Raw genomic sequence first — 20,839 nt, forward strand, 5'->3', positions numbered from 1 at the left:
CAGCTGTCACCCAAGGGATTGACTAAACCTTTATCACAACCTTATTGCAGTTCAACCTCATCTATCCAGTCTTGCATCTCTGTCATCCGGGTGTTGTTCCTGAATGCACTCTTTAGTAAACCACCTATACTCAAAGTCTGTCTCCAAAACTATGCCCCAAAAACCTGACCTATGACTGATTAAGTTGCAAATCTCTGGCATACTTGTGCATTTTAAAACCCTTTGCAGCTTTGCAGATGCCACCACTACCTGGAGACTTGTAGTATCAGCCATGGTCAACCCCACCGTGTTCTTCAACATTGCCGTCGACGGCGAGCCCCTGGGCCAAGTCTCCTTCAAGTTCTTTGCAGACAAGTTTCCAAAGACAGCAGAAAACTTTCGTGCTCTTAGCACTGGAGAGAAAAGATTTGGTTATAAGGGTTCCTGTTTTCACAGAATTATCCCAGGGTTTATATGTCAGGGTGGTGACTTCACATGCCATAATGGCACTGGTGGCAAGTCCATCTACGAGGAGAAATTTGATGATGAGAAGTTCATCCTAAAGCATACAGGTCCCAGCATCTTGTCCATGGCAAATGCTGGACCCAACACAAATGGCTCCCAGTTTTTCATCTGCACTGACAAGACTGAGTGGTTGGCTGGCAAGCATGTGGTCTTTGGCAAGGTGAAAGAGGCATGAGTATTGCGGAGGCCATGGAGCGCTGTGGGTCCAGGAATGGCAAGACCAGCAAGAAGATAACCACTGCTGACTGTGGACAACTCTAATAAGTTTGACTTGTGTTTTATCTTAACCACCAGACCATTCCTTCTGTAGCTCAAGAGAGCTCCCCTCCACCCTACTTGCTCACAGTGTCCTAGAATCTGTGCTCTCGCTGCAGTTCCCTTTGGGTTCCATGTTTTCCTTGTACCCTTCCATGCCTAGCTGGATTGCAGAGTTAAGTTTATGATTATGAAATAAAGACTAAATAACAACAACAACAACAAAACCCTTTGCTTCCTCTAATGTGACCTGTATAAAAATTCAATGATGGGCATACCTGCCTGTCAGGGGCTAATCTATAACAGAAAAAAAAAACACATTTCTTCTCTAAATGAATTACAGTTACCAAAACCCCAACTAGTAATGCCATGGCTCAGTTGTGTTCCTCTCAAAATTCATATGTTGAAGTCCTGTAACCCCTAATGTGATGGCATTTGGAGGTGGACTACGAGAGATAATTAGGGTTAGATGAGGTTAATGAGGGTGGGGTCCCTTATAAGGGTGTGCCTTTATAAGAAGAGACACCAGACAGCTTACCTCCCACCCAGCTTCCACTCACACAGGCACCAAGGAGAAAGGTCATGCGAGGACACATTGAGAAGGTGGCCATCTGCAAGTCAGGAAGCAAGCCCTCACCAGAACTCAACCATGCTGGCACCCTGATCTCAGACTTCTAGCCCCCAGAACTGTGAAAAAATAAATTTCTGTTGTTAAGTCACCCAGCTTATGGTATTTGTTATGGCATCCCAAAAAGACCAAGATGAGTAACAACTGAGCACCTGATATGCACAAAACTTAATACCATGTCAGTGTTTACCATCTTTTCTGAGCCACTGACATAGTAATTCCTTTCTAATTTTGCTGTAATGCACATACCTGAGTGACAAAGGGAAGAGAAAATTGGAATGGACGAGCTGATGGTGAGGGTTCAGGATTAATTATTGGATACTAAAATGGGAGAAGGGTGGCAATGATCAATTAGCTGCCACGTTGAGCCTCATATCAGAATTTTCTGGGGGCAACCATTTCTTGATTATTTAGCATCACCTCCACTTCCACCTTCTCCCTTTCTACTAGTACCTAACTTTTCTTTTTGGTTTCTAGAACATTCATCAACCCAGAACAAAGATTGAACCAAACCTGGAGATAAATCTAGATTAGCTTAAGCCAAACAGCACCTTCCATCACTCAGCAGCCTGTCTATTTCTGAACCCATAATTTAGGACCATTTAATTAGGATAGTATTTCACAACCAGGGGTGATTTCACCACCACCGCCCGCCCCCCGCCAGGAGACATTTGGCAATGTCTGGAGATATTTTTGGTCATCATCATGGCTCCAAGTGGAGAAGGGGAGTGTTGCTGGCATCTAATGGGCAAATGCCAGGGATGCTGCCCAACATCCTATAATCCTCAGGACAGATCCTCCCACAACACAGTATTATCTAGCCCAAATGCCTCAAATATGTTTGAGACCAGCCTGGACAACATGGTGAAGCCCCATCTTTACCAAAAATATCAAAAATTAGCTGGGCATGGTACCACGTGCCTGTGGTTCCAGGCTACATAGGAGGCTGAGTTGGGAGGATTACCTGAGCCTGGGAAGTGGAGGTTGCAGTGAGCAGAAATCGCGCCACTGCACTCCAGCTTGGGTGATAGAGTGAGATTCTGTCTCAAAAAAAAAAAAAAAAAATTAAGACTGTAGAGGATGAAAAAAGTATATAAATCATGGTCCTTTCCTCAAGGATAAATAGACATTCACCAAGGAGATAAGACATACATCCACAGAAAAGTTTTACCACAAAAAGCACAAACCATAAAAGAAACATCTGATAAATATGATCATATTAAAATTTAAAACTTTCATATATCAAAAAAAACACCATAAGCAAAGTGAAAAACACAGCACAGAATGCGAGGAGATATTTGCAATTCAAAATGCATAAAATTAACAAATGATTAGTATCCAGAATATAAACTCCTACTCAGTATAAAAGCTTTGCTTAGGGATGGTAAACACTAAATTCATGATAGTGATTATCTTAGGGGAGGAACAGTAGGAGAATAGGATTGAAGAAGGCCCAAAGGACAGCAAATATACATATGTTTTATTTCTTTAAAAGAAATGAGACAATGTTAAGATTTAATGAAGCTGGATGGTGGGAATATGAATGTCTCTTAAATTATCTTCTATTCTTATCTATATGTTTCAAATATATTTCACCAAAAATAATTTTTAAGAATTCCTGCAAATCAGCAAGAAAAAAAAAATTTTATTTAAACAAAAAATATGAGCAGCCAGGAGAAGTGTCTCATGTCTGTAATCCCAAGTCTTTTAGGAGGCTGAGGCAAAAGATCACAAGATCAGGAGTTCAACACCAGCCTGGGCAACATAGCAAGGACTCATCTCTACTAAAAATAAAAAGTAAAAACAAATAGCCTGGCATGGTGGCAAATACCTGTAGTCCCAGTTACTTGGGAGGCTGAGGTGGGAGTATTACTTGAGCCCAGGAGGCCGAGGCTTCAGTAAGCCATGATGGAACCACTATACTCCAGCCTGGGCAACAGAGCCACACCCTGTCTCAAAACAAAAAAAAAAGCACATGAGCAGAAGAGAAACCCAAGTCCAATAAACATATGGCAAAATGATCCTCAGCCTCCTCCACAAGGGAAATGCAAATTAAGCAATAGTGAGATGTAATTTCTCATTCATAGATTGGCAAAATGCAAAAGCCTGACAATACTAAGTGGATGATGTGGAAGGACTGGAACTCACTTACACTACTCTTACAAATGTAAATTGGCACAATAGCTAATCAACACAATGATAAGCACACTTAGAGTTTAAGAGGGTCAATATATAATACCCCTCTTCCCAACCCAAATTCTGAACCAGCTGAGGGAAACTAAGGGGGAAAGCAGGGATGAAAAGGGTAGTGTTAAGGCCAGGCACAGTGGCTCACACCTGTATTCCTAGCACTTTGGGAGGCTGAGGTGGGAGAATGGCTTGAGGCTAGAAGTTTGAGACCAACCCGGGCATCATAGCAAGACCCCATCTCTATCGGAAAAAAAACAAGGTAGTGTTTAGAAACAGAATATCAGATGGGTCTATGACTGAATGTGACCAGTAGTTAATATATAGCCCAGAATAGATCAGGAGACTCTCCCCCATATGAATACCATTGCTGCCTGGATGTTCTGTCTCCTCATATTGGGGAGAAAGTGAAAATGCCTTTGTTTGTACGAAGGTGGAAACAGTCAATTTTGTGGTTGTATGGAAATGAAGTGTGTTTAGTTGTGTGCATATGAATTGCAAGTAGTCAAAGAAGACCATACCAATTACTAAGCCATGGCTGCTCAGCTTCCAATCCCACTTTGAGTTACCTTTGTGATGCTGGGGTTAAGCTCTGCAAATCACATTTCTCCCCTGCCAGGTGGATCCCTCTTAGGCTTGGACAATAAGGGTCCTTAGAGGAGACTTCAAGCTGGAAGTGGAGAGTGGCACAGTCTTCCAATGCCTGTCAATATCACGTTGCTTCTTCCTCACTCCCGAGCAGCAATTCCGTCCAGGCACAGTGAAATCCAGTGTCCCAGCACTCGCGTTCGGCCTCATCATGCTCTCCCAGAGACACCAGCCCCAGCCCAACAACTTCCTCCTCAGAGAACTGAGTTTCAGCTCTGTGAGGCTCTTTCTCCAGGTTTCTGAGTTTTAGTAATTCCAGCTTCCGGCCTAGGGGTGATAGCTCCTTCTTGAAGTTTCTGTTTTCATAATAGCTGTGTCTTCTCTTTGAGCTTTCTCAGTCAGTATGTTAACAATTCTTCATACCTGACTAACAATTCTTTATATCAAATTCTATCTGTTAAAATAAGTATAGTGGTTTCTGTCTCCTGATTAGACCGTGACTTATTTGGATGGAAATAAAAATGTCTGATTTTTTTTTACTTAGAAAGGTGGATTGGAGGCTTCTAGATTAACATGGATGACTAAAAACATACAGCTAATTCTGCATCCTCCAAAAACTCCATTAAAACAACAGCAAATGATTTTAACTAACACATGGGTAGGGCAACAAGAAATGAGACAACATTGACAAATTTTGAAAGCTGGAAACCAAATTCATCCAGCAGGACTGTGAGAGCCAAATTCCAAACCCACAGTGAGGAAGGCTGAGAATCAACACAATTTGCATTACAAAATTCACAAATAGCACAGGATTAGCAAGTACCAGGTACCTCCAGAACTAGAAGTAAAAGTCAGATCCCAGCACTTTGGGAAGCCGAGGCGGGTGGATCACTTGAGATCAGGAGTTCCAGACCAGCCTGGCCAACATGGAGAAACCCCATCTCTACTAAAAGTACAAAAAAAAAAAAAAAATGTGTGTGTGTGGTGGTACGTACCTATAATCCAAGCTATTTGGGAGGCTGAGGCAGGAGAATCACTTGAACCCAGGAGGTGGAAGTTGCAGTGAGTCGAGATCATGCCACTACACTCTAGCCTGGGCAACAGAGCAAGACACCATCAAAAAAAAAAAAAAGAAGAAGTAAAAGTCGAGAGGGCTAAATATAAAAAACCATGATTAAAAGTCATTTGAGAAGTATTCAATCCTTAGATTCCATGCCACTGGGAGCCTGCCCCTCCCTCATACTGGCAGAAATCTGGAGGTGTAGAGTCCAGAGGAAATAGAATAGTCTCTAGACTGGGAGGTACCAGGCCCTTTTGAGGACGGAAGTACCATGCCTGAGGAAGAGGATTCAGTGATCATGGGTGTACTGAATTGTAAGTATTGTCTTTCCCACACACTCCCCAGAGCACTGGTAGAAAGATCCTAACCTTCTACATGTGAGATTGGAGGGTCCTTCTCTGAAAACATCTGGCCTAAAGATTACTGACATTAGGAGTTCTCAATAAATGTCCGATCAAATAACTTTGAAACTCCAAGTTGAGACTATACACGTCACATGATCAAGACCGTGATCCAATCAACTTTCTGGTTCCCCACTCCTGAATACAATCACTCTGGATTGGCCAAGGATTGTGAGGTATTTGGGAAAACAAATACTTTTTTAAAAAAAAATAAATTAACTTTGATATTATTAATATCATCAGAGAGGAAAGAGAGATATTACATTCAATTTTTAAAAAGAAACATTCAGAAATGAGTAAAAAGAGCTTTTAGAAATGTAAAGCTTATTAGTAGAATTTTAAAACTCAAATAGAATTTGGCAGTTCCTCAAAAAGTCAGACATGGAATTACTATATGACCCAGCTATTCCACTTCTAGGTATAGCACAAGAGAACATGCTTACACTAAAACTAGTGAACATATGTTCATGGTAAGCATTATTCATAATAGCCAAAAAGTAGAAACAACTTGAACATTCATCAGCTGATGAATAGATAAACAAAATGTAGCATATCTATACAACAAAATAGTATTCAACCACAAAAAATAATGACATATGTATTATTACATGCTAGAACATGGATGAACCTCAAAACATTATGTTAAGAAAGAAGCCAGACACAAAAGGCCACACATTTTATGATTATATTTGTATAAAATGTCCAGAATAGGTAAATACAGAAATAGAAAATAGAAGCCAGGCACGGTGGCTCATGCCTGTAATCCCAGCAATTTGGGAGGCCGAGGTGGGGGGATCACCTGAGGTTGGGAGTTCAAGACTAGTCTAACCAACATGAAGAAACCCTGTCTCTACTAAAAATACAAAATTATCTGGGCATGGTGGCATCTCCCTGTAATCCCAGCTACTCGGGAGGCCAGGGCAGAAGAAATGCTTGAGGGGCGGAGGTTGTGGTGAGCCCAGATTGCACCATTGCACTCCAGCCTGGGCAACAAGAGCAAAACTCTGTCTCAAAAAAAAAAAAAAAAAAAAAAATAGATTAGTGATTTTCAGTGCTGGAAGTAGAGGAGAATTGGGACTAACTGCCGATAGGGTACAGGGTGATAGAAGTATTTTGGGGATGATGTAATTCGTGCAATTATGCAAGTAGTAATTATAATAAAAATATGATGTAGTAATTATAATAAAAACCACTGAAGCATACACTTTCAAATGGTGAGTTTTATGTTATGTGAAGCATATTTCAATTTTAAAATACTTTTAAAGTAAAACTCAGCCAGGAACGGTGGCTCATGCCTGTAATCCCAGAATTTTTAGGAGGCCAGGGCAAGCAGATCAACTTGAGATTTGGAGTTCAAGACCAGCTTGGCAAATGTGGTGAAATCCTGTCTCTACCAAAAGATACAAAAATTAGCCAGGTGCGATGGCACATGCCTGTAGTCCCAGCAACTTGGGTGACTGAGGCAGGAAAATGGCTTGAACCCAGGAGGCAGAGGTTGCAGTGAGCCGAGATCACACCATTGCCCTCCAACCTGGGCAACAGACCTAGACTCTGTCCCAAAAAAAAAAAAAAGTTATCAAAAATAATACTCAATAGAAGGATTGAAGAAAAAAAGTTAAGGAAATGTCCCAGAAAGAAGAATAAAAGAGAGAATAGAAGAGAGAAAAATAGAAATTTGGGGAAAGAGAGAGCGTGAAACAAAATAGAGTAACTTATGGATGAAAATTCAAGAAACATTTCCAGAACAAAAGGGCATAGTTTCCAGACTGAAAGAAACTTATAATTGTCTAGAACAATGAATAAAAGCAAATCCAATGCAAGGCACATGGTAAAAATTTGTGAAAATTTGGGGCAAAAACAAGCTTCTACTAGTTTCCAGTTAGGGACAGACAGAGAAAGACAAAACAGTTCACACACGAAGAGTGAGAACTCCAAAGAATTTCAAACATCTCAGTAGAGTCCACTGGAAATTCCTTCAAACTTTTTTAAAAAAATAAAACTATTGAGATATAATTCATATGTCATACAATGCACCCATTTAAAGTGTACAATCTGGCCAGGCATGGTGGCTCCTGGCTGTAATCCCAGCACTTTGGGAGGCCAAGGTAGGCAGATCACCTGAGATTAGGAGTTCAAGACCACCCTGGCCAACATGGTGAAACCCCATCTCAACTGAAAATACAAAAAATAGCTGGGCATGGTAGGGGGTGCCTGTAGTCTCAGCTACCCATTAGGCTGAGTGGGAGTATCGCTTGAACCCAGGAGGCAGAGGTTGCAGTGAGCCGAGATCGCACCATTGCATTCCAGCCTAGGTGACAAGAGCAAAATTCTGTCTTAAAAAATAAATAAAATAAAATAAAACATACAGTCCAATGGTTTTTAGTATGTTCGCAGTTGTGCAGCCATCACCAAAATCAATTTTAGAATTTTTAATACCCCCAAAAAGCTCTATAATTATTAGTAGTCGCTCCCTGTTTCTCTCTGCCCCCATCCTCTCCTTACAATCCCTCAGGCCCAGGCAATCACTTGTGTACTTTCTATCTCTCTATATTTGCCTATTCTAGACATTTTTAAATTGACAGATAAAATTGTATGCATTTGTCATGTACCACATGATGTTCTGAAGTATATATCCATTTCTGAACAGCTAAATCGAATGCATTGCCTCACATGGTTATCATTTTTGTGATAAGAACACTTAGATTCACTCCTTTTGCGTTTTTCTTTTTTTATTATTTTATATTTAAGATGGAGTCTTTCTCTGTAACCCAGGGTGGAGTACAGTGGTGTGATCCTGGCTCAGTGCAACCTCTGCCTCCCAGGCTTAAGTGATTTTTCCACCTCAGCTTCCCAAGTAGCTGAGATTACAGGTACACACCACCATGCCTGGCTAGTTTTCTTATTTTAGTAGGGATGGGTTTTTGCGATGTTGCCTAGTCTGGTCTTGAACTCATGGATTTAAGTGATCCACCCACCTCGGCCTCCCAAAGTGCTGGGATTACAGTTGTGAGCCACTGCGCCTGGCCACATTTTTCAAGCATACAATATATCATCATTAACTATAGTCATTGTGCTATACAATAGATCTCTTGAACCTATTTATCCTACCTATAATTACGCAGTTATGCATCTCTTAACGACAGCGATACATACTGAGAACTCTGCCTTTAGACGATTTTATCATTGTGCAAACATCAGAGTGTACTTACACAAACCTTACATGATACAGCCCACTACACACCTAGGCTATATGATAGTCTATTGCTCCTATTACAAACCTGTACAGCATGTTATTGTGCTGAATACTATAGGCAATTGTGACACAATGGCTAGTATTTGTGTATCTAAACATACCTAAACATAGAAAAGCTACAATAAAAATATAATATAAAAGATTAATAATGATACACCTGTATAGGGCACTCACCATAAATGGAGCTTGCAAGACTGGAAGTTGCTCTGGGTGAGTCAGTGAGTTGAGTGGTGCGTGAATGTGAAGGCTTAGGACATTACCATACACTATTGTAGACTTTATCATCACTGTAAACTGTACACTTAGGCTACACTAAATTTGTAAAAATAATAAGTGTGTTACAAGGTTAGGATGGCTACAACATCACTAGATTACAGGAATTTCTTCAACAAACTAACTCCCTCATAATCTTATGAGACCACCATTGTATATGTGGTCTGCCATTGTAGTTATGTGAATGTAGTTATGTGACACATGACTGTACATCCTTTGACCAACACCTCCCTATGCCCCCATCAACTACTCAAGCCTCTGGTAATCACCATTCTACTTTCTACTTCTATGAGATTAACTGTTTTAGATTCCACATATGAGTGAACTCATTCAGTATTCATCTTTCTGTACCTGGCTTATTTCACTTAACATAATGTCCTCCAGGTTCATTCATGTCCGTATGAATGACAGGATTCCATTCTTTTTCATGATCAAGTAGTATTCCATTATGTATATGTACCACATTTTCTTTATTCATCTGTTGATGGACACTTAGGTTGATTCCATATCTTGGTTATTGTGAGTAATGCTGTAATAAACGTGGGAGTGCAGATAGCTCTTCAACATACTGATTTTATTTCCTTTGGATTCATACACCATAGTGGGATTGTCTTCAAACTTCTCAAGGAAATTATTTCAAACCTAGAATTCTGTATGTCACCAAACTGTCCTACAAGTATGAGGGTAAAACAAAGGTATTTTCAGACATGCAGTGGCTATTTTCTATTTTCCCTTCTAGACCTATTCTTCACTGTGTTTATGCACTAGGAGGATTTTTTAAATAACCGTCATCAATGAGCTCCCTGGCCTTCTAGGTTGGACAATGGCAGGCACCGGGAGGAGATCACAGGGTAGGAGGAGAGCAAGGTGATGATATTCAGTCCCCTTGCCTCCCTCCTTGGTTCCCATAGATTGCCTGCATTCCTCAACCAAAGGCCACAGCTCTTATCAAACAGTCTTCTCCTCTAGCTACTCTCTCCAGGTTCTACTAACTGCTTCCTCCCCTTGATCCTTTGGCTTACCATCAACATCTCTGAGGTTCTGTCCCATCTCATGTTGGTTTTTATTTACTCCAGAGCATCAGTTACCTATTGCAACATTAATGCTGCATAACTGCTACCGCAAAATCCAGTGTCTTTTAAAATACTATTTTTTTTTCTCATACATCTGCAGGTCAGCTAGAGCAGGGCTGACTTAGCCTGGGCTCTGTTGAGCATTTTACTTCATGCTTTGCTAGCTAGAGCAGCTATGCTTCCCACGGTAGATCTATGGGGTGGTTGCAGCAACTCTGTTCTCCATGTATCTCATCTTCTTTAGCAAACATGCTTCTTATGGTGGTGGCAGAGGCACATAAGAACAAACAAGAATATGTGATGCCTATGAAGGCCTAAGCTTGGAACTGGCGTGCTGTCATTCCCACTCACATGTCATTGACTAAAACAAATCACATGGCCAAGCCCAAAGACACAAGGCAGGGAAGCACGGTCTGCCCATCAAGAAGGCATGAAAGGATACAGATACAGATAGGGATGAAGAATTGAAGTCAATTATTTAATCTGCCACTCTGCCTTCGTCTTTATGAATATTACCTTTATTTAATCCACATCAATTATCCCCATTTGAGTGTACCTTAGCACCTAGAGCTTAGCCATATTTGAGTGTGGCTTAGTGGATGCCTCATGTTGCCTTCTGGGGTCCAGAGAAATGCAAGAATAGATACCAGGAAGGGTCCAAGAAAACAGACCCCCACAATAGGTTTCTGATATTCTATTGCTTTTGTATTCAAGAAGCACAAAACTAACTTCCTTACCAGAACAGTGGATACTGGTAATCCATGGCTTTCAGTGGCGTAACAGTGACTAGACTTACTCTGTTGGTAGCAAGGAATAAATTCAAGGAGGATGGCAATAGAAATAAAGTGACTGTGGTACCTAGTCACCATGGTGACAATAGTGATTATAAAGACGGTAGAGTTAACTGACTGTCTCTGATGGCTCTAAACAGTAAACAGGGAAAAAAACATATTGAAAGCCTTGGATATCCAACTGAAAACATGATGGAAAATCAGAAAGTCTCTAAGATAGCTCGATGGAGTCCTTCTCCTGTAGTTAATGGACTGATATGGAAGAAGACCACATCTAGAAAATGATGTTGATAGTTGCAGAGATGCAAAACTAACTAAATACTCAAATCCTCCAGTTTCAGTTTCTTACAATAAGCAAAGGGTATTAGCGGGAAAGAGATGGGACCCTGAGAGGTGCAATATAGACCTTTGTGCAGACATGGATGAGACTAAGAATCTGAATGCTAAAATCCCCCCAAACCTCTCTGAGGAAATTTATACCCTACAACCCCAATTCCATTGAATAAAATCCTTTCAATGACTATTTCTCAGGCAGTTCCCTTACAAAAAAAAAAAGTGACTATCCTCAAGATCCACCGCTACTACCCCTCATGGCTTCCAGATCCACAAGGAAAGTAAAATGCCGGCATGGTCCGGATTGCAAAGTACAGAGGTTAGGCCTAGAGGGGATAGACGTTATGCCAAAAGAGTTGCAGAACTTCGGGACAACTCATGGCGGCGGGGGGCGCGGTGCGGTGGTGACTGAGCTATGCGCCTGGCGGCAGGTGTGCGCCAAGCCCCGGCCTGGCCCGGCCCCCGTGTGCCTCCCAGGCTCTGCACCCCTGATGCTGCGTGGGTGCTGAGCCCGCTCTGCCCGGGACGGTGGTGAAGTATTTCCTGGGCCAGAGCGTGCTCCGGAGTTCCTGGGACCAAGTGTTCGCTGCCTTCTGGCAGCGGTACCCGAATCCCTAGAGCAAACATGTCTTGATGGAAGACATAGTACACCGGGAGGTGACCCCTGACCAGAAACTGCTGTCCCGGCGACTCCTGACCAAGACCAACAGGATGTCCCGCTGGGCCGAGCGACTGTTTCCTGCCAATATTGCTCACTCGGTGTACATCCTGGAGGACTCTATTGTGGACCCACAGAATCAGACCATGACCACCTTCACCTGGAACATCAACCACGCCCGGCTGATGGTGGTGGAGGAACGATGTGTTTACTGTGTGAACTCTGACAACAGTGGCTGGACCAAAATCCGCTGTGAAGCCTGGGTCTCCTCTAGCTTATTTGGTGTCTCCAGAGCTGTCCAGGAATTTGGTCTTGCCCGGTTCAAAAACAACGTGACCAAGACTATGAAGGGTTTTGAATATATCTTGGCGAAGCTGCAAGGTGAAGCCCCTTCCAAAACACTTGCTGAGACAGCCAAGGAAGCCAAGGAGAAGGCAAAGGAGATGGCACTGGCAGCTACAGAGAAGGCCAAGGACCTCGCCAGCAAGGCGGCCACCAAGCAGCAGCAGCTGCAGTTTGTGTAGCCAGCCCACCACCACCACAGCACCCCAGACAGCTTGGCTTAGCCCCTCTGCCCTCCCTCCATTGTACTTTATCATTAAAAATCAACTTCGAGCCACCCCCCCAAAAAAAAGAGTTGCAGAACTTCATTAACTTTTATCAGCAGGAGTATGGGGAATATTTATTTAAGTGGATTGTAAGGTTGTTAGGCCAAGAAGAATGTAACTTAAGACTTGATTAAGCTGAATTTATTGAAATGGGTGCACAACTGGGAATCAGTATTTAATGTCATGGTTTGAGCACTTGGGAAGTGGCGTTTATAGTCGGCTAGATTGGTCAATCTCAACAGCAAGCCACAGTCGGTAAAGCTGAAATGCCAGAACTTCCTTGGCATACTATAGACAGAGGAAGAAGTGTAAATGTGAACAGGCATGAGAAAGCTAAAATGGATCTATTATATGCAACTTGATTAACCCCTCCCTAGCCACATCCCCCCAGGAGGTCCCAGAGGCTACTCCCTTCAGTAAGGCAGTAAGAAATGAATTAAACTGACTAATTCTAAAACCTGAAACGCCACCTTGGTTCACTAATCAGAATGTGCTTATGGAAGTCAGGTAAAAGAAGGAGTCTTGGTCTAAGTCCAGTGGGATCATGAATTCATTTTGCGACTCCCAGTCTCAGGAGGTATATTTGAAATAGATATGTTTAGTAATTAAAAGACCCTCATATCTGAGCTGCAGTGAGCCAAGATCGCACCAGTGCACTCCAGCCTGGGCCACAGTGAGACTGTCTCAAAGAAAAAAAAAAAGACATTAAAAAACCCAAAAAACTGCCAAGATCCTCATATCTGTTTCCTAACTCACGGAGTGAGGTCTATGGCCATAAGGGAGCACCAAGTAGCAAGTAGAAGACCCTAGAACTCCCCTACCCCAACCCATTCCCCCATGCCAAGCTAGTAACCCAAAGCAAACCTGCCACCCCAGAGGAACTGCAGAGTTAGAGCCACCCTTTAAAGACATGACAGAGGCAGAGGTGGGATTCTAACCACATCTCCACTTAGCTTCCTTCCTGGCTCTTACAAAAGCCAGATGGTTTTGGAGAATGACTATGGATTATTACAGACTTAATCAGCGGTGCCACAATGCAGCCCTTGGACGCTGGTATGTAGATATTAGCCTAACAAATTCCTCCTCCCATCCCATTCCTACCACCAAAGGAAATCAGAAGCACTCTCTTACCTCGGGCTATGGTAGTGTTCCTGCTCTTTGTCATCGTATAGTCTGGAGAACCTTGGTTATCTTAATATTTTATAGAACATCACACTAGTCCATTACATTGGTAACGTGATAGAATGTTCAAAGGCTTGCCACATCAGTGAAGTTCATAAGGGTCTACAGGTCTAGTTCATATCAAGGTATACTTTTTAAAGTAAAAAACAGCCGGGGGCCATGGCTCATCCCTGTAATCCCAGCACTTTGGGAGGCCAAGGTGGGCAGATCACTTGAGGTCTGGAGTTCAAGACCAGCCTGACCAACACAGCAAAACCCCCGTCTCTACTAAAAATGCAAAAATTAGCCAGGAACGGTGACAGGTGCCTGTAATCCCAGGTACTCCGAGGCTGAAGCAGGAGAATCGCTTGAGCCTGGGAGGTGGAGGTAGAGTGAGCCACTGCACTCCAGCCTGAGTGACAGAGACTCTGTCTCAAAAAAAAATTAAACTAAAAAATAATAGGTTGCGTATACCGCCCCTCCCCCCAAAAAAGGCATAGTGCTTGGGCAGCCTCTTTGGATTATAGAATCAACAGATACCACCTATGAATATATTCCTTCTACCTATTTATCAGGAAACTCATAATAAGGTAATAAGACTGTCTGTTTTAAGTGGGAGCCAAAACAAAAAACGACTTTGCAACAGGTCCAGGCAAGGTATCCTTTCACTTTGAGTCCCACAGGATAACACTGACCAACTGGTAAGTGAATGCAGCAGGTAGTGCATTCCCTGGAAGGATTATCTTGCATAGCTATGTTCAAGGAAAGCTTCTCTGGAATAGTAAAGCTGTGGGGTAGTATGCTGGAAAGGAAGGGCGAGTCGGGTCCGGTCAGGGAAAACAGCTAATCAGCTGGCGTATTGCCATGTAGCCCTTGTTTCAAAAATCCCAAGCACAGGAAGTATTCCTAAATGAGAGAGTTCATATTAAGCTCAGAGTTTCCCACCAGGATTAGGACCCACTTCTACTCAAATTCTCCTCTGTGGAACCATCAGGAAGCAATGGAAACAGAGGTGAAGTCCATCCACCACACCACTTCTGCCATTGCCTGCGTCTCTCCGAGAGGGAGATCCGAAGTGAGCGTCTGCCCGTCACAGTCCTGTGATGACTGAGGAGCCTGGGCGAAGAGCATAGTAAATAGTTGGCAAAGTTAGCAGCCTCTGGAGCGGGAATGGAGAAGGAAGTGATTCAGAGAGCAACGTGCAGGCCCCTGTGGCCGGAGCAGGACTTTTGCTCCTATTCCTGAGTGAAAGGGAAAAGGCTGCTATCCCCTGGGCCGGAGGGAGCTTCCGGCACCTCCCAGCGGAGTGGCTAAGCTTGAGGCGACGGGAACCCAGGATGGGGACGGCGAGGGCTGGAGTGGCCGCAGCAGCGAGTTCGCAGTCGGGCTGCGGGGAGGGAGGGTGTCAGCGGCGCCCACAAGTGTGCGGTGCCCTTTATGTGGGGAGCTGGTCTGGGACGGAGATGAAGCCGGGGGAGTTTAAGGCAGCTTAATGAGTTGTTGCTCCCTAACCACACAGTCGTCAGCGGCGGTACTGTCGTTGTGGCTTAGCTCCTGGCAGCACCGCCTCCCCCCGCTGCGCTCCCGGCTGGCGGCTGCGGTTCCCAGCAGCTCTCCCGCCCGCCCCTCCGCATGGGCGCCCCAGCGCCTAGCCCGGGGCAGGCCTCCACCTTCGTCTCCCCTTCTCCTCCCCGTCCCAGGGAACCTGCAGCCAGGGAGCGGGCAGGCGAGATGCTAAGGTACTAGTTGTATTAATGAAAATGGCAAACACGCATCCTTTCCATCTGGCAGCACAAAAGGATAGGTTGTTGGGAATGCAATTACCCCCTAGAGGAGACAGTAAAATATTTGTCAGATTTAGCAATAAAATTAATATCCCCAATTACTAGCATCTCACTAATGAGATGAATACAAACTGTTTTTCCTAGTTGCAAGAGGAAGAACCTGTGGCATAAAACCCAAAGCCCAGAATCTGTGCCACTGAGACTGACATCTTCCATGCCTGGAGACTCAAGGGAGGTGAAGCTAGAGGGGAGGTTCGGATTGTCAGTGCCCTGCACCCTAACCTTGCACAGTGGGGTCGTGTAGGGGGGAGTGTCCATCTGGAGCCTGTGCATCCAGGACTCTTGAGAGTCTGGCCGATCCCAGACCCACGTGACGAGATGGCCAAGGGCCCCACACACCTTGACGCACTGGTCGCTTTCCTTAATCCATCTGCACAGGCTTCCAGGGCTCGTAGCCCACTTATGGTCAGATATTTCCGCAATTTCCTACATTATTTTCCTTCATGAAATTTGTATATAGCAAAAGCTGAGTTTGCTTTAGGCAGAGCATATGCTTCCTATTTATTGGAATAAGTTTTCTAGTTCCTTAGCATTCTGTTCACTGATATTCCGTATGTTAAAAATATCTCTGCTTTTTCCCCTGATACTCAGTAGTAGGCAGCCACAGTTTTCCTCTATAGTTTTTCTGGGTAGAAACCAGAACATGCTCTCCACAGCCTGGGGGAGTATTCTATACCTTTGCAGAGGATGACCTGATTTCCCACCCATAAAGAGAAATACGATTTTCTTACTCTCCACCAGTTTCACGGATAATGCTATCAGGCAGCCTGATTCCAGGGAGGACCCTTATTTTAGAAAGGAAAAAGCTAAGCTCTAACACTTTGTCTCTCACTAAGCGAGTCTGGAATTCTTATTCCTCTTGCAGGTCTATAATGTGCTCTATGTAGGAAGCAAAAGGAAGAGGATCTGAATCCTTTGGTGAATCTGGGACTCTAGGAGATTACAAATAAGCTCTGCAGGAGCAATCTTCCCAGGAGGAGGGGGGTCTATGGCCCCCTGGGGACCTCGCATGCTGAGCCCACAGCTCTGATGCCTCTGCGATTTCCCAGAGGTCCACTGTGGAGGCCATCGTCCCTGCTGAGCCCCCCAGAGACACAGGGAGCTTCGATCTCAGCAATGGGACATTGATTTTTACAACTCCAGCAACAGGAGAACAGTGAGTAAGCCAACACTACCCACATTTGAGAAACAGAATTTGGAGTTAAAATGGCAGAATCAATATTCAAATTCATAGCTCTGTGTGTGCATGTGTGTGTGTGTCTGTGTGTGTATGTGTTTCTGTGTGTGTGTGTGTGACAGAGAGAGAGAGAAGGAAGGAGAGAGACAGGGGAAAGGGGATTTTATGACTAAAAAGGAAGAACAAACAATTCCTTGGAGGGAGGAGATCTCAGTTGAATATGCCCCTTGTCTGTGCTGCTGGAAGACTGGAATGGAGGATGGAGTGGCCAAGGCCAAGGGTGATGACGATACACTTTACTGGCTCCATCAACCCAGAGGTCTCTGGAAAGAACCCACCCCAAGCCCACCTCCTCAAACCCCATGTATAGGGATTTGTGCAATCTGTTGTCTGACCAGGGCATGGTCCAGGGGCTGGGTTATAATAGACCATGGCTTGGTAGAGTCACTAGCATATCAGGTACCACCCTGGGCCCCCAGATGTGTTTTCTTAGGCCTGCAGGCTCTATAAGTAGATTGAACTTACATTTCAAATATTATGAACCTCATTGTGTTTCAAATATTCTTTTGTAAACTGGTTGTCTATAATTTAGAATGTTTTTTCTCATATATGCAACACTCAACAAATGTTTATGGATTGTCTATCAGGTGCTGGGGATATAATGGTTAAAAGCAGAGGTCATATTCCCAGATCCACCCATAAAAACCTATTTAATCAATAATAAAGGCAAACTAATCTTTGTGTGTGGAGCATTGCATTCTGAGCTCCATCTTGGGATACCTGGAAAATAGCATTCCCTGCCTTGGCAATAGCAGTTAAAACTCCCACCTGGTCCCTGAGCAACTGCAACCACAAGTAAGAAGTGTAGAAACCAATATTTGTTGAGTGCCTACTGTATGTCTGACTGTGCTAGCATTTTACATGCATCTATGAGATAGACATGATTGCTCTTGTTTTACAGCTAAAGAATCCGATACTCAGAAGCTAAGCAAGTTGCCTAAGGTCACACAGTTACTAAGCTAGAATTTGAGTCAAGGCTGCGGATACCAAAGCCCATGTTCTTTCTTCTAGTCATCAACTGCCTCATTTTGGGCTTTGGCCAGGAAGGATGGGGCAGCATGGGAAGGCACTGAGGGCACTCTTAGAGTGCTCTGGCCATGGGGCGCCATGCAGTCATGGGGGAGTGGAGCATGCAGATGTACGTATGGATCATTTCCAGGCCCGTGGTTCTGAAATCAAGCTCTGAGGGCACCGGTTTCCCTGACGTGGCTTATTGCTGTTATTCACCTCGCTAGCTACTCTGGAATCCTTAGGAGTGACCAGGCATTCAAGCCACCAAGACTCAGCTGGAACTAAGAACCCTCTTCTTCCACTGTGTTTTCTAAGGGGAGATACTGTAGGAGTCTTGCAGGAGGAAGCCAGAGTGTGAGTAATAAAAGAGTTGCTTATGTAATAGGAAACCACACTGTCTAGGGCACACAGACTTCTCTGGATCCAGGGAGCCAGAATTCCAGGGTTCTCGTTCAAGTTTACCCACACTTGGATCCATCTTTTGGAGCAAGTCACCTCACTTTCTCCAGTTTCCTACTGTGCAACCTTGACACAGTGATGTTCTTTATTACCCTTTCCCATGATGGGACCCCCAAAGAATGGCTGTGCATAGCGGCCACTGGAGCTGCGTGGCACTCTGAGCAACATCCTTTGGTTTCTACCCCAGCCAACGCCCGTCTCACCTCCAGGTGCTCACTTTTCTCATTCCCCAGTGGGGATGTGGCCCCCTTTTATGCCTCAAATGTCTTCAGCCTTCTTTGATGTGCCTAAGATGACTTCTCCCTGCCACCCTCCAGGGGCCCAGTGACTGTCTAGCTTGTAACTGTCTAGCTGTGAACACAGGAGAGACATCGGCAGCTTCTACTTAAAATGAAATGTCTCAGCCTGGTTGACTGTTTTCCAGTTCCACCCCTGCCACTAATGAGGTCTGTGTTCTGAGAATGTCACTTACCTCTCTGGACCAGTTTCTTCCTTTGTAACAAAAGGGGATTGAACCAGATGTCTCTAGGAATCTTGCAGTTTCCTGATTTTGAACCCTTTACCTAGGAATCTGAGCCACCTTGTACATCCTTTCATTTCATCACCTTAAAAATGACAAGGCTCCACAGGTTTATTAAAATGGACACGTGGAAACGTGTACACAAATCCAGGCCCTTCCCAACCATGCACCTAGTTAGACCCCTAGTGTCAGTTCTCTGAGAGGCAGCGTTCAGCCACTGCAGTCAGGAGCTGTCTTCACCAGGGCTCTGCCCTCTCCCCCACCCTTGCACCTTCTCCCTGGCACACAGTCCTCTGCCCTAGTCCAGCCCCGGGAGAGTTTCTTCTGCACAGCAGGTGACTGCCCACCAGCTAGTCCTTCTGGAAAGTTGGAGGCGCCAAGCTGTATGAGAAGACATTTTCCTTACCCCAGCCACCCGCATCCCAGCCTCAGGACAGTTTTGCTCTGCTCCACACGCCCTGCGTGGGTTGGTTCCTGTTGCTAGGAGAACCTGACCATTTGCATTTCCTGCTGTTTTTATTTTAGATTAGCAGCCGCACTGCTGCAGGAACACAGGGTATTTTAAGAAAGACAAAAAAGGGAAGGGTGAGGGGAGAAAACAGGATGAGCCCTCCTTCCCATAGGCCCCCAAAACATTCAGACCAAGGTGACAACCATCCCAGACCCTGACCCCCCACAGGACTCTAGGCTCCTCTCCCCTGAACAGCACAATCGTTCAATCCTGACACTTTCACAAACACCTTCAATCCATACAGGAACAAATGGCCCAGTCTTCTTACACAAAACGCAGACAAAGGTCAGGTCTTGAAATCAGCCTCACACACACAGCACCAGCTTCCCCATGTTTAAAGAACCAAACAAACAGAAATACTTCCAGATTCCCATGCGCATTCTCCAACCCCAAAACACCTGATCTCCAGAGATGACTCCTGCTTTTTCCTTTGTCCTTGCCCTTTCTCTACCCCAGAGATAAAGATGTGACTTTTCCTTCAAAGCCTTAGCACAAATCAGCGTTGCCTTCCCAGAACCCCCTCAAGTTCTACTAATCTCTCCCTCACTTCTTCTAAAGATCCCTGCTCTTTATCACCATTACCTTTTTATCAGATCTGTAATCTACTCTTCTATCTCCCCTAGTAGACTGTGAACTTCTAGAAACCAGTGTCTTCATCATTTCTTTTCTTTCTTTTTTTTTTTTAAAAAAAAAACAAGGTCTCACTCTGTTGCCCAGGTGGGAGTGTAGTGGTGTGATCATAGCTTACTGCAGTCTTGACCTTCTGGGCTCAAGTGATCCTCCTGCCTCAGCCTCCTGAGTAGCTGAGACTACAGGCATATGCCATGATGCCTATTGAATTTTTTATTTTTCATGTAGAAATGGAGTCTCGTTATGTTGCCCAGGCTTGTGTCAAACTACTGCACTCAAGAGATCCTCCCACCTCAGTCTCCCAAAGTGCTGGAATTATAGGTATGAGCCAATGTGCCCAACTGTCTTTGTCATTGTTAATGTTAATCTCCTTACTATCTCCAGTGCATTTTGCTCACAGCAGATGTTCACTGACACTTTTTAAAGTTTGTTCTTCCCCATCAAACACTTTGAGAGTCATATACCATAGATGGCCCAAAACATTCTCTACCATGAAGGAGCTCTTAGCCCTGTGAAGGAAGGAAAGTCGATAGTTTTAAACAATGTGACAGGTGTGGTTGTGAAGATCCCAGAACAGATACAGAGGATTACAGAGTCACAAGAAGGTTCCTGGGGCAGGGACGGGGAATAGAGAGAATGGTTGAGAAAATCAGGAACAGCTTCATGGACCTGACTCTTGGGAGGGATTCAGAGTCCATCAATGGGTGACCACTCCAATCAGATGGAACAGCTTGTGCAAAGGCTCAAAGATCTAAGAGAAATGAATTGAAGTGAATATACCACCCAGGTCCTAAACAAGCAGAATCTCAGACTGGCCCAGCTCACCCCTCCCACACCCACACCCCAGACCCTTC

The 20,839-nt window shown here is 44.2% G+C and overlaps 1 protein-coding gene and 1 pseudogene across 1 annotated transcript in view; both read left to right on the plus strand.

Annotated features, from left to right (window-relative positions):
- Nucleotides 1-271: 271 nt before the first annotated feature.
- Nucleotides 272-12,528, plus strand: LOC105729704 (PRELI domain-containing protein 1, mitochondrial-like; annotated as a pseudogene).
- A 3,860-nt stretch (nt 12,529-16,388) lies between these two features.
- The window catches only part of NRGN (neurogranin), a 29,054-nt gene continuing 24,603 nt past the window's right edge, over nt 16,389-20,839 (plus strand). Inside the window, exon 1 of the mRNA XM_012470215.3 lies at nt 16,389-16,773. The gene's annotated coding sequence lies outside the window, so the exon portion shown is untranslated. The remainder of the gene's footprint in view (nt 16,774-20,839) is intronic.

The sequence above is a fragment of the Aotus nancymaae genome, unplaced genomic scaffold (assembly GCF_030222135.1).
Source record: "Aotus nancymaae isolate 86718 unplaced genomic scaffold, 86718_ANA_hifiasm-v0.15.2.pri h1tg000012l, whole genome shotgun sequence".
Lineage (NCBI taxonomy): Eukaryota > Metazoa > Chordata > Mammalia > Primates > Aotidae > Aotus > Aotus nancymaae.